The sequence below is a fragment of the Microcaecilia unicolor genome, chromosome 3 (assembly GCF_901765095.1).
Source record: "Microcaecilia unicolor chromosome 3, aMicUni1.1, whole genome shotgun sequence".
In the NCBI taxonomy this organism is placed as follows: domain Eukaryota; kingdom Metazoa; phylum Chordata; class Amphibia; order Gymnophiona; family Siphonopidae; genus Microcaecilia; species Microcaecilia unicolor.
Genome location: NC_044033.1, coordinates 229,104,951 through 229,119,998, shown reverse-complemented (window position 1 = coordinate 229,119,998; position 15,048 = coordinate 229,104,951). Strand labels below are relative to the sequence as shown.

At 48.0% G+C, this 15,048-nt stretch overlaps 1 pseudogene; it reads left to right on the top strand.

Annotated features, from left to right (window-relative positions):
* Positions 1-269: 269 nt before the first annotated feature.
* The window catches only part of LOC115464427, a 119,469-nt pseudogene continuing 104,690 nt past the window's right edge, over positions 270-15,048 (top strand).

The window sequence follows — 15,048 nt, the reverse complement described above, 5'->3', positions numbered from 1 at the left end:
GAAGAAGCATTGCTGCACAGTGTGGGGTAATCTAAGGCACAGGCCTAGATCAAAGCTGGCAATTGCAGCAACTCTCCCATTTGTGCTGTGTAACACTATATCAGTAAACCCTGCTCTATTCCAGGATTGAGATACCCCACCTACACACACATACACATACATGCACACACATTCTCTGTCCCTGAGCCTCAATTTCTCTTGATGTCAGTGTAACTTAATTTCACTGTATTGTAGGTAATATGATTGTATTATTTTCAGAGGACCTAGAGATGGATTTTCTTGAAATATCTTGGAGAAGAGCTCTCTTCTCTCTTCTCGGCTTTGTCCTTCTGTTGACTTGTCGTCACTTCCAGAATGTAAATGCAGGTGAGAGTCACTCCAATGTGAAATTTTACAGCTTGATTTATTGTTACTATCAGCATTTATGTGCTGAGTGGACTGAGATTATCTTTAAACATTGTGAAATTAGAGACTTTTTAGCTTGACCACCTAGCAATTTTCACACACTCAAAAATTTTTGCACTGTAAAACTATCGCTATTTGGAAAAAAAAAAAAAAAGAAAATGGGTACCAGCTTACTGTTAATGATGTCACAGTGATGTGGACTTTTGTAAACAATAATTTGAGTTTGAGTAATTTATATTTGATAATATGATGATTGTGAGGGGAGCGAGTAGTGTAGGGGCAGGAAACACTCTCTCACTGATGAAGTTCAGCCTTCTTTCAGCAGATGGTGCTAGTCTTCTGAGTCTTAGTTCAGCCACCCAGCAGCAGGTGGCGCTAGGCGGCAGAGACTGAGCCTGAGTCAGAGGGTCAGGGCTCAGGCCAGGAGGGAGCTAAAAGCCCTCGGGCAGTTCAGAGAGAGGAGGCCCCCGATACACAGGGCGGGTCTTAGCAAGTGCGGGGCCCTATGCAGACCAATTTGATGGGGCCCCCTCCCTAGCTCCAGGGCCGGCCACCCCTCCCTCCAAGCTCCCAGACCACTCCCTCCGAGCTCCAAGGCCCCCAGCTCCAGGGCCTCCCTCCCTCCCAGTCATTTTTTAACATTCCCCTCCAAAATCCAGTACTAGGTATGCCGAGAATACAAAACACTCAGGACCTATAGAGCAATTCTACCATACCATAAGTAGTCATTTCTACTAAATCACACAAAGAAAAGGAAAACATCTTAAAACACTACAGTGAGCACTACAGCATCAATTCACCTATTGTAAAATGAAACCAGACAGAATAGTACAGATCGTTGTCAATCCTGCACAGTCAATGCCAAGTGAAAGCCATGTCTTTTTCACAAACACAGATACACCCTAATCCACTATAGAATAAGTAGTAATATTAAAACTTTCTATTGAGAAAAAAATTAAACTGAACCCCCAAGATGCCAGACTCTGCATACAATGCAACACCACAGAAACAGAAAATGTCCCCTAGTACTGTGCAAAATATAAAGACAGCAGATGTAAATTTGAAAAAAAACCTAACAAATACCAATCACTACTTTACAAATTAACAAATAGAAATAAAACAAATATAGAAAATAAAATAATACCATTTTATTGGACTAATAGACTTAGCTTTCAGAGGCCAAAACATCCTTCCTCAGGTCAATATAGTATAGTGCTGTTACAGTATCCTATCCTGACCTGAGGAAGGGGGTTTTGTTCTCCGAAAGTTAGACAAAATGTATTAAAATTAGTCCAATCAAAAGATTACCTTGTTTACATGTTCTATATTATAAACATTTATTAACACATCTACAATACTACTTTATCCTAAAGCAAAAAAATAAAAATATATATTTTATTTACAGTTTGTTGTCTCAGGTTTCTCCTTTCCTCATCTTCTTTTCACTGTCTTCCTTCCATCCAGCATCTGTCTTCGGTCTCTCTCTGCCATCCAGTGTCTGCCCTCTCTGCTGTCCCCTCCATCCAATATCTGCCCTCTCTCCCTGCTCCTTCCATCCACATCTGCCCTCTATCTCTGCCCCTTCCATGATCCATCCACCATCTGCCCTCTCTCTCCCCTTTCTATCCCTTCCATCCACTGTCTGCCCTCTCTCTCTCTGCCCCTTCAATCCACCATTTGCCCTCCCTTTGCCATCCATCCAGGGTTTGCCCTCCCTCTCGCTCCCCCATCCAGGATCTGCCCCTCTCTCCGCCCCTTTTTTCAGCCCCCAGTTCCAGCCCCACTATCCCACCAGTCCCGAGCTTCAGCCCCCCAGCCACTTCTCCCTGTCCCCTTTTCAGCCCCCAGTCCCAGCCTCCAGTCCCAGTGCTAGCCCCCTTATCCCACCTACCCTCCTTTTCAGCCCCCAGTTCCAGCCCCCTTCATCCACATGCCTTGTATTAGGGCCCCCTTTTCAGAACCATTCTCCCACCTGACCCACGCATGCCCCATTTTCCCACCAGCCCCAGGCCCCATATGGCCCCTTCTCAGACCCCAGTGACAGTCCCCTTCTCCCATCCAAGAACCCCAGTCCCCTCCCCACCCGTCCCCTTCAACCATCCAAGAACCCCCTCCCCGCCCCCTTCTCCCATCCGTGATCCCCTCCCCAACCCCAGTCCCCTTCAACCATCCAAGAACCACCTCTCCACCCCCTTCTCCCATCCATGAATACCCCTCCTACCTCAGTCCCCTTATCCCATTCAAGAACCCCAGTCCCCTCCCCACCTGTCCTCTTCTCCCATCCGAGAATCCCCTCCCCAGTCCCCTTCAACCATCCAAGAACCCCCTCCCCACCCCTTCTCCCATCCGTGAATACCCCTGCCCCCTCAGTCCCCTTATCCCATTCAAGAACCCCAGTCCCCTCCCCACCTGTCCTCTTCTCCCATCCGTGACCCCCTCCCCAACCCCAGTCCCCTTCAACCATCCAATAACCCCCTCCACACCCCCTTCTCCCATCCGTGAATACCCCTCCCACCTCTGTCCCTTTATCCCATTCAAGAACCCCAGTCCCCTCCCCACCTGTCCTCTTCTCCCATCCGTGACCCCCTCCCCAACCCCAGTCCCCTTCAACCATCCAATAACCCCTCCCCACCCCCTTCTCCCATCCGTGAATACCCCTCCCACCTCAGTCCCCTTATCCCATTCAAGAACCCCAGTCCCCTCCCCACCTGTCCTCTTCGCCCATCCGTGACCCCTCCCCAACCCCAGTCCCCTTCATCCATCCAATAACCCCCTCCCCACCCCTTCTCCCATCCGTGAATACCCCTCCCACCTCTGTCCCCTTATCCCATTCAAGAACCCCAGTCCCCTCCCCACCTGTCCTCTTCTCCCATCCGTGACCCCCTCCCCAACCCCAGTCCCCTTCTCCCATCCGTGATCCCCTCCCCAACCCCAGTCCCCTTCAACCATCCAATAACCCCCTCCCCACCCCCCTTCTCCCATCCGTGATCCCCTCCCCAACCCCAGTCCCCTTCAACCATCCAAGAACCCCCTCTCCACCCCCTTCTCCCATCCATGAATACCCCTCCTACCTCAGTCCCCTTATCCCATTCAAGAACCCCAGTCCCCTCCCCACCTGTCCTCTTCTCCCATCCGAGAATCCCCTCCCCAGTCCCCTTCAACCATCCAAGAACCCCTCCCCACCCCTTCTCCCATCCGTGAATACCCCTCCCCCTCAGTCCCCTTATCCCATTCAAGAACCCCAGTCCCCTCCCCACCTGTCCTCTTCTCCCATCCGTGACCCCCTCCCCAACCCCAGTCCCCTTCAACCATACAATAACCCCCTCCCCACCCCCTTCTCCCATCCGTGAATACCCCTCCCACCTCTGTCCCCTTATCCCATTCAAGAACCCCAGTCCCCTCCCCACCTGTCCTCTTCTCCCATCCGTGACCCCCCTCCCCAACCCCAGTCCCCTTCAACCATCCAATAACCCCCTCCCCACCCCCTTCTCCCATCCGTGAATACCCCTCCCACCTCTGTCCCCTTATCCCATTCAAGAACCCCAGTCCCCTTCTCCCATCCGAGAATCCCCTCCCCAACCCCAGTCCCCTTCAACCATCCAAGAACCCCCTCCCCACCCCCTTCTCCCATCCGTGATCCCCCCTCTCCACCTCCCCATTTGAGAACCCCCACCCTTCTCACATCTGAGTCCCTCCCCCGACCCACCTACCAGCTGAGCTCAATTCTGCCGCCCACCACCCTCACTGCCTTTAAAAAAAACAATTTGGAAGCGTCGGAGAGACAGTGACAGGCAGCACCTCGGTCTGCCCTGCTAATAAAAATCTCTTCAACATCGTTCGGGTCTTCCCCACATTGAGTCTCGCCCGCCCTCGCGGTAATTGGAAGTTACCTCAGAGGAGGGCGGGACTCAATGTGGGAAGGCCCAATGACGTCGAACAGATTTTAGTAGCAGGGCGGGCAGACGCGAGGCGCTGCCTGTCACTGTCTTCGGCGCTTCCAATTTACGTTTTTAAAGGCAAGAGAGCAGCGACTCAGAGCACCCCCCCCCTCCCGCTGACATCGGGGGGGGGGGGGGGGGGGGGGCGACCGCACTGGCCTTATTCTACAGCTTCTGAAGCTGAATTTTGTCTAACCGTGATCAGAGCACAGACCGCAAAAGTCTGCCCAGTACTGGCTTTGTCTCCCAATTACCGGTTTTGTTTCCTGATCTCTGCTAAGCTTCTTTAGATCCATTCTGTCTAAAGAGGATTCTTTTATGCTTATCCCACACTTTTTTGAATTCTGTTACTGTTTTCATCTCCACCACCCCCTGTGGGAGGGCATTCCAGGTATCTATCACCCTCTCCATGAAAAAATACTTTCTGATATTATTCCTCAGTCTGCTGTCTTTCAACCCTAATTCATGTCCTCTCATTCTAGTGCCTTCCTGTCTCTGGAAAAGGTTTGTTTGCGGATTAATACCTTTCAAATATTTGAAAGTCTGTATCATATCACCCCTGTTTATCCTTTTCTGCAGGGTATACATGTTCAGGTCAGTAAGTCTCTCCTCGTATGTCCTCGCAACGCAAATCTCATACCATCTTCATTGCTTTTCTCTGAACCGCTTCTATTCTTTTTACATCCTTAGTAAGATAGGTCCTCCAAAACTGAACACATTACTCTAAGTGGGGCATCACCAACGATTTGTAGAAGGGCATCAATACCTCCTTTCTTCTACTGGTTATACCCCTCTCTATGCAGCCTAGCATCCTTCTGGCCACGACCACAGCCTTGTCACAGTGTTTCATCACCTTCAGATCCTTGGACACCATCACCCCAAGGTCCCTGTCCTGAGCCAAACTTACCAATCTCTCCCCTCCTATCTGCTACATCTCTTTTGGATTTCTGCACCTCAAGTGCATCACTCTGCACTTCTTGATATTAAATTTTAACTGTTGACAATGCTATAAACCAATAAAGTTTGTTGTATAAAAGCCCACACACTCCTTGTTCTGTGAATCCATTTTTTTTTTTTTTGCTTGAGATTTGATAAATGGTAGTCTTGCCTTTCTGTAGAACTGAAGTTCATTTAGAAAAGCACATTCACCCTGGTATTCTATGGTAGTTTTGTACAGGGGAATCTTTTTGCATTGATTCTTTTTTATCTCTTAGAAATGGAACCAATGATAGAAATGCACTCTTGATATAGTAGTGGGTTAACTATTCATCTTGAATTTCCTTACTTGGAGGTTTGAGGTTTCCTTTGTCTAATTTTTTTGGATTCACAGAACCGGGAGCATCTGGGCTTTTATACAACAAACTTTATTGTCAACAGTGAAAGTTTGTTTTTCCTATTTTTTGTTTGTATTAGATTTTGACTGCCAGACCTTGACCGTTCTTCTAACTTTTGGAGATCCCTTCTCATGGTTTCTACTCCCTCCAGGGTATCCACTATATTGGCTATCTTCGTGTCATCTGCAAAAAGGCAAACTTTTCCTTCTAACCCTTCAGCAATGTCTCTCACAAATATATTAAACAGAATCAGCCCCAGAACCAACCCCTGAGGCACTCCACTACTCACCTTCTTTTCCTCCGAGCAGATTCCATTTACCACCACCCTCTGTTGCCTATCGGTCAATCAGTTTCCAATCCAATTCACCACTTTGGGTCCTAAAGTTCAGTCCTCTTAGCTTATTCATGAGTCTTCTGTGAGGGACTGTATCAAAGGCTTTGCTGAAATCCAAGTAGATTACAACTAGAGAGTGTACTTCATCCAGTTCTTTGGTCACCCAGTTGAAGTCAATAAGATTCATTTGGCAGGATTTTCCTTTGGTGATACCATGTTGCCTTGGATCCTGTAACATGTTGGCTTTTAGGAAGTTAAGTATCCTTTCCTTCAACAGCGACTCCATTATTTTTCCTACCACCAACTAGAGGCTTACTGGCTCGTGGTTTCCCACTTTTTCCTGTCTCCACTTTTGTTAAGAGGAACCACATCAGCTCATCTACAGTCATGAAGAACTTCTCCCGTCTTTCTAAAGATCTATTAAATAAATCCTTAAGAGGTCCCGCCAGGACTTCTGTGAGCTTCCTCAATATCCTGGGATGTATCCCATCCGGCCCCATAGCTTTGTCCACTTTCTGCTTCTCAAGCTGTTTATAAACACCTTCTTTTCCATTCCCAGATACTCCCTCAGCAGACAACAGCAATCCTCCTCCAGGATTTGTGTCCATGAACACCGATGAGAAGTATTTGTTTATCACATTCACTTTATCCTCATCACTCTCCACATAGCCATTGTCATTATCTTTCAGTCTTTCAATTCCATTCCTATCTTTTCTCCTTTCCCCAATTTCTCTGAGGACAAGCAGGCTGAATATTATCACCGATGGGTTGTCGTCCGTGATGGCCCAGGAGACCGGAACTTGTAAAAAGCAAAGAACTTTCCAGAAACGCGCCGTCGCTCGGGACAAGATGCACCGCGCATGCACGAGGAGCTTCCCACCCGTGACGTGAGCATGCCCTCCTCAGTTCTTTTCTATCCGTGGACTGGAGAGTTGTTTTTCGACTACGCTCTTTGTTTTCGGCTCAGGAGAACCGTTTGGGCGTTTATCGCTCTCTTTTTTTCAGTGGCTATTTGCCTTAAGTTATTTCACATTTAAAAAAAACTTAGCTAGTTTAGTTTGTTTCCTTTTATTTGTTAGTTTTCTTCATTTTTAAGGTTTCCTTACTTTTTTCGTCGCGGCCGCCTTAGGCTGCTCGGTCGGGTCTTTTTCCCCTTTTTTGTGCCTTTTTATTTGGCACCATCGAGCCTTTTAATTTCACGGCCACTATTTTCCCACTTGCTGCAACTGGACCATCTCGGGCACCGACCCCCACGCATGGTGTCTTCAGTGTCTTGGGCCAGACCATCTCCCAGCTGCCTGTAAGCTGTGTAAGTTGATGAAAAAAGGACCCAAGTGGCTTGAGAGGCTCAGCATGAGAAACGTTTTGCACATCGGTTCGGTCCTTTGACATCAGCATCGACATCGGCACTGAGGTCAGCGGCATCGGCGTCAACGTCGAGGGAAGCAGTGACACCAAGAGTCCAGGTAATGGCTGCCAAAAGACCGCATTGAGCTGGGAGCAGCAAGGCATCGAGTGGGTCTCCACCCATCTCGAGGCCTACTGCTGTGCAGGCCCCCCGGGAATAACCTGCATCAGACCCGGCCCCGAGGAGGCGTGAGGATTCCACGTCCTCCTCTTTGGTACTGAGGAGTCTCGATGACGGGCGTCGAGCGAAGGCTAAGAAGCACCATCATTGATCTCTTTCCATGCATGGTACCAAGAGCTCCGGAGAGCCAAGGGAGTTGGCGCCGACGCCGGGAGGACCGCTCACCCTCCATTCAGGAGGTGCCGATACGTCAGTCATCTGGCAGCCTGGTACCAGCTCTCGAGCCCCTTCAGATTCTGCAACCGACTCCTGCACTGGCCCCCCAGCCTTTTCCGATGGAAGCTCTCGATGAGTGCATCCGGCCCTTCTTCCACAGCTTCTGGAAGGGTTGCTTCGCCAGTCTGCCTCGGTGTCGGGGTGCTTGTGCTCCTATACTGACTGCAGAGGCGGCATCTGGACCATCGCCTGTGAGGAGGTCCCCCAAGCAGTACCGGCGTCGGCTGCCACCCGGGTCAATTCCCCCTCGACGCCGGTGGAGGAAGCTTCATCGGAGTCCAGGCAGGGGTCGACTTCTCGACACCCCCCTCAAGGTCGTCGATCCTCGACATCGAGACAGGATCGGGTTCAGGCTGCTCTTAGGGAGCTCTTGTCCGACACCGATGAGGAGCGCTCGTGGGAAGAGAAGGAAGACCCCAGATACTTTTCGGAGGAAGAGTTGTGTGGGGTTCCCTCTGACCCAACTCCGCCAATTGAGAGTAGAATGTCTCCACCTGAGAGTCTCTCATCTTTTGTGCGGGAAATGTCTAAGGACATTTTATTCCCTATGGAGGTTGTGGATGAGCCCAGGGCCGAGATGCTCAAGGTCCTGGATTATCCTTCTCCGCCTGCTGAGGTTGCTACGGCCCCCTTGAATAATACACTGAGGGAAGTGCTTATGCGAAATTGGTCGTGCCCTCCTTCTAGTCCAGTTGTCCCCAAAAAATCCGAGTCCCAGTATAGAGTCCATGAAGAGCCTGTAATGGTGAAGGCCCAACTTCCTCATGATTCCATGGTGGTGGACTCTGCTCTCAGAAGAGCCAAGAGTACTAGAGACTATGCCTCGGCGCCCCCAGGCAGAGAGTCTAGGACCTTGGATTCTTTTGGGAAGAGAATGTATCAGGCCGCTATGCTCGCCGCCAGGATCCAGACATACCAGCTCTACACAAGCGTCCACTTCCAGAACTCGGTGAGGCAACTGTTCAGTTTAGTTGAAGCATTTCCTCCGGAGCTTGCTGAACCTATTCACCAGGTGGTCAGGCAGAGGAAGGCTTGTCGCAAATTCCTGGCCAGGGGGTCTTGATGTGGCATCTCGAGTAGCTGCTCAAGGTATAGTGATGCGCAGACTCTCATGGCTGTGTGTCTCTGACCTGGATCAGAAGACCCAGCAGCGAATGGTGGATGTTCCTTGCCGGGGAGATAATCTTTTTGGAGAAAAAGTAGAGGACATGCTCGATCAGATAAAAAAGCATCATGATGCCATGGCTTCTCTCTCCCGCCAGACATCTTCTGCTACTGCCTCCTCTTCTAAGAGGTTTTTTGGAGGGAAGAGGAGTGCTCCCTATTCCTATAACAGACGTAGGTACACTCCTGCTGCTCGCTAGCTGGTTCAGGCTCAGCCCCAGCATGTGCGTTCCCGTCAACGCCGTGCGCCTAAGGCCCCTAGGGCTCCCCAGCAAAAGTAAGGGACGGGTTTTTGACTGATTCTAGTGCAGCATAGCCTCGGTACAAGTGTCCGTGCCGGACGGCTTGCCCTTCGGGGGGGAGGGGGGGAGGTTGATATTTTTTCACCAAATGTGGCCTCTTATAACCTCCGACAGGTGGGTTCTTCAAATAGTCCGGTTAGAATACACTCTCAATCTGGTATCCAAGCCTCCAAATTGCCCACCGGGAGCTCAGTCCTTCAGCTCCCAGCACAAGCAGGTACTTGCAGAGGAACTCTCCGCCCTTCTAAAGGCCAATGCGGTCGAACCCGTTCCACCAGGGGAAGAAGGGCTGGGATTCTATTCCAGATACTTCCTTGTGCAAAAGAAAACGGGGGGGGGGGGGGGGGGGGGGGATGTGTCCCATCCTAGACCTAAGAGCCCTGAACAAATTTCTTATCCGAGAAAAGTTCTGGATGGTTTCCCTAGGCACCCTTCTTCCCATGATTCAGGAAAATGATTGGCTATGCTCTCTGGACTTAAAGCATGCCTATACTCACATTTCGATACTTCCTGTGAGCTGGAAGTATCTTCGATTTCGGTTGGGAACTCAGCACTTTCAGTACTGTGTATTGCCCTTTGGTCTCGCATCTGCACCCAGGGTATTCACAAAGTGCTTGACAGTTGTTGCAGCATCGTTATGCAGACTGGGAGTGCATGTGTTCCCTTATCTCGATGATTGGCTGGTGAAGAGCACCTCGGAGGCAGGGGCTCTACAGTCCATGCGGATGACTATTCGACTGCTGGAGCTACTAGCGTTTGTAATCAATTATCCCAAGTCCCACCTTGTCCCAGTTCAGAAATTGGAGTTCATTGGAGTTCTGTTGGACACATGGACGTCTCAAGCTTATCTTCCCCAGGCAAGGGAAGACAATCTCTTGGCCCTAGTGTCCCTGGCTAGAGCGTCTCAACAGGTCACAGCTCGGCAGATGTTGAGACTTTTAGGGCACATGGCTTCCACAGTTCATGAGACTCCCATGGCATGCCTACATATGAGACCAAACAAAAAAAACAGCACCACGGGCCTTTAAAAATGGAACACAGTTCTTTAATGAATGAGCCTTGACAAAAAGACCCATTTTGATACAGAAAGTGAAAGTGCCTTGGTGCTTTGTAGCTTTTACTACATGAGACGTGGGGTAAGGAATAATATATTGTAGAGGAATATATTCGAGTTAATCCCCAAGTTTTCCACGTCATCACTGTGTATTCTATGTAGACCCCTGACGCAGGTGCTAGTCACCGAAACACGGCCCGTGTCGGGTCTTTTTGTCAAGGCTCATTCATTAAAGAACTGCGTTCCATTTTTAAAGGCCCGTGGTGCTGTTTTTTTTGTTTGGACTTTAGTTTGTACTTTGTTCCCTCTCTTTTGTTACATCCATGCCTACATATGAGATCAGCTCAATGGACCCTAGCTTCCCAGTGGTGCCAGGCCACAGGGGATCTAGAGGATGTAATCCATCACTCCACCAAGTTTTGCAGATCCCTTCAGTGGTGGACCATTCGATCCAATCTGACCTTGGAACGTCCATTTCAAATTCCTCAGCCTCAAAAATTGCTGATGACAGATGCATCCCTCCTGGGGTGGGGAGCTCATGTAGATGGACTTCACACTGAGGGAGCTTCCTGGAATTACGAGCGATCTGGAACTCTCTCAAGGCTTTCAGAGATCGGCTGTCCAATCAAATCATTCTAATTCAGACAGACAATCAGGTTGCTATATATTACACCAACAAGCAGGGGGGCACTGGATCTCGCCCTCTGTGTCAGGAAGCCGTCCGGATGTGGCTTTGGGCTCACCACCACGACATGTTTCTCCAGGCCACATATCTGGCAGGCGTAAACAACAGTCTGGCCGACAGACTAAGCAGGATAATGCAACCTCATGTGGCCACTGAACATGGATGACGTCCAAGCGTGGGGCACCCCCTCGGTGGATCTTTTTGCCACTCAAATCAATCACAAGGTCCCTCAGTTCTGTTCCAGACTACAGGTGCACGACAGACTAGCGTCAGATGCCTTTCTCCTACATTGGGGAACAGGCCTTCTGTATGCATATCCTCAAATAACTCTAGTAGGGAAAACTCTGCTGAAACTCAAGTAAGACCGTGGAACCATGATTCTGATTGCACCTTTTTGGCACCGTCAAATCTGGTTCCCTCTTCTTCTGGAGTTGTCCTCCGAAGAACCGTGGAGATTGGACTTTTTTCCGACCCTCATCACTCAGAACGAGGGGTCGCTTCTACATCCCAACCTTTAGTTTCTAGCTCTCACGGTCTGGATGTTGAGAATGTTACCCATCTGTGGTGAGACTTCACACAGTATCAAAATACCTCTAATATGTAGTCGCGCCAGCCGAGGGAACTAACTGTGCTCAGGTCACCAGAGACAGAGTGAACATAGAATAAAACATCATCCTTAAAAGATAATACCGGATGAATCCATAAAGGTGAACATAAATTCCTGTGAATGGAATCAATTTGATTTACAATAAATCCAGATATTACTCCCTTATATATGTAACAAGAAATTATTTATTAAAGTGGAATGAAATTATTTAACTGTACTGGTAAACAGAAAGAAATACTCTTCAGTTAGATTGTACAGGATTAGACCAGTAAAACTGCTGATTCCCTACTGGATCCAGTATACACTCTACTTTCTTTACTAACCAAACCTTTAGTCTCCTAACCAAATTGCAAGTCAGTATAACACTTCAAAGATTTCCAACTCAAAATATGAATGTTCCTTAGGTGTATTTCATGTAAAATCTCAGTTCACTTGTGTGGTAAACAGGAGTTTCAGAAAAAATGTGAATTCTCTCTCTCTGTACTTAGCTGAAGGAAACTTCCAATTGCAGACTCAACTTCCAGTTGCAGACTCAGTCTTCAAGAGATCTCTCCTTTAAAAGTTGTCTTCTTCCTAAACTTAAACTAAAAATAAAATAAAAGGAGAAATACTGCCTCCCTGCAGTGAGTGTGTCTTTTAGATCAGCCTGCCTGAAACTGGAACCTGGACTGAGTACTAAACTATGAAAAAATAAAATAAATTGAATTTCCTCAGTTCTAATTTCCTAAGTAGCTTTATTATAACTTTACCCTGACTATCTAAAAAGCAACCCTTTTTGTTTCTTCCAAGCTGCTGAGATCTTGAAGCCCACTGCTGGATCTCATATACACACACACACATTCATAGATCCACTCCCCTCTCAGCAGAGAAAACTCAAGCTTGTAAATCTCAACCAATCTCTTTCAGAAATAAATCTTTTTCCATAAATGTTTAATGATTTCTGCTCCTTACTATTAGGACCAAATCAACTTGGAAACTCACAATCCTTTCCTCAGGAGAGAGAACTAAAACTTTCAAATCTAGTACAAACCTCTCCTCAATTTCCTGGGAATCTTTAGTCAAAAACACTAGATAAACCCTTCGTTTTTGGATCAAACTCCACATTTTTGATCAGAGTCATGCCCTAGCATTAAGACTGTAAACATTTCTAACTATTTTTACCCATAAATATGCAAATGAGAACCCCCCAAAAACGGACTAATTTGCATATGATTTAAACAAATTTGAGTACATAGCATATCAATCCCATCTCCTAACACCTAAATTCTGCAATTAGATTTAATGCAAATACTTTTAAAACTTATTTTTAGCACTTTTAAAATCTTAGGTGTCAGTGCAAATCTCTATGGTATGTTCTGTTCATGCATACAAAAAGAGAAGTCCAAATCTCCCGTGAAGACAAAACAAAACACAAAAAAAGGCGGAAGACAACCCAAAACAGACCAAAAACAAGGGAGTTAGAGCGCCAGAAAAGTTTAATAGGACCCTACACGGTCCATGTTTCGGCCAGCAGGCCTTCCTCAGGGGTCCTGAATCTGACGTTTACAGGTACTCCTCCAAGATATTCATGAAACAAAACTGGGTTGTTATGTTCCAATAGTTGATTTGTATTGTACTGTCCGCTCCAAAAATGCAAGGAAGACAAGGGTAAACTAGCCTCTGCTGGGAAACAGCATCCTCCATGCTAGAAGCACAATAGGTCTGTTTTGGGTTGTCTTCCGCCTTGTTTTGTGTTATGTTCTGTTCATGTGCAGGAGTCTCTATGGTATCAACTGCTCATGTGCAGGAGTCCTCCTGGCTGAATATTTCCATAGCAACTCAGGACACCTCTAGCAACCCCCCCCCCCCCCCCCCCCCCCGCTCTCTCAGCAGTAAGGTAAACACATTCAACCAATTTATACAACTGGTTACAAGAACTTAGAAGTTGCCTCTTTAGGCCTTTCAGAGGGTGTCTCCTGAGTCTTGCTTGCTTCCAGGAAAGATTCCATGAAAAAGTGTTATTCTTTTAAATGGAGGAGGTTTGCCGTCTGGTGTAACAGCAAGGCCCTAGATCCTTTTTCTTGTCCTACATGGACCCTGCTTGAATACCTTCTACACATATCAGAGTCTGGTCTCAAGACCAACTCCGTAAGGGTTCATCTTAGTGCAATTAGTGCTTATCATCAATGTGTAGAGGGTCAGACTATCTCTGGACAGCCTTTAGTTGTTCATTTCATGAGAGGTTTGCTTTTGTCTAAGCCCCTTGTCAAACCTCCACCAGTGTCATGGGATCTCAACGTCGTTCTCACCCAGCTGATGAAAGCTCCTTTTAAGCCACTGAATTCCTGCCATCTGAAGTACTTGACCTGGAAGGTCATTTTCTTGGTGGCTGTTACTTCAGTTCATAGAGTCAGTGAGCTCCAAGCCCTGGTAGTGCATGCACCTTATATCAAGTTTCACCATAACAGAGTAGTCCTCTGCACTCACCCTAAGGTCTTGCTGAAGGTGGTGTCGGAGTTCCATCTGAATCAGTCAATTGTCTTGCCAACATTTTTTCCCCGTCCACATACCCGCCCTGGTGAGGACAAGTTGCACACATTGGACTGCATTGGCCTTTTACGTGGAGTGGACTAAGCCCTACAGACAGTCCGCCTAATTGTTTGTTTCATTCAATCCCAACAGGAGGGGAGTCGCCATTGGAAAATGCACCATCTCCAGTTGGCTAGCAGATTGCATTTCCTTCACTTATGCTCAAGCGGCCATGTCACGGCTCATAATGTCAGAGCCATGGCAGCATCAGTGGCTCACTTGAAGTCAGCCTCTATTGAAGAGATTTGCAAGGCTGCAACGTGGTCATCAGTCCACACATTCACATCTCACTACTGCTTTCAGCAGGATACCCGACGCAACAGTCGGTTTGGACAGTCAGTGCTGCAGAATCTGTTTGGGGTTTAGAATCCAACTCCACCCTCCTAGGGGCCATTTCTGTTTTGTTCCAGGCTGCACTCTCATTTAGCTGTGTTTCTTTTCAGATCAATCTCTGTTATGTCCTCGCCGTTGCGAGGCCCAGTTGACCAATGTTAATTGTTTTGAGTGAGCCTGGGGGCTAGGGATACCCCATCGGTGATAATATTCAGCTTGCTTGTCCTCAGAGAAAATGAAGATACACACCTGTAGCAGGTATTCTCCGAGGACAGCAGGCTGAATATTATCACAACCCTCCCTCCTCCCCTTTGGAGTTGTTCCTGTTTTATATTTTGCTTTTTTATTTAACTGAGGAGGGCATGCTCGTGTCGCGGGCGGGAAGCTCCTCGCACATGTGTGGTGTGTCTTTTCCCGTGCAACGGTGCGTTTCTGGAAAGTTCTTTGCTTTTTACAAGTTCTGGTCTCCTGGGCCGTCGCGGACGACGACCCATCGGTGATAATATTCAGCCTGCTGTCC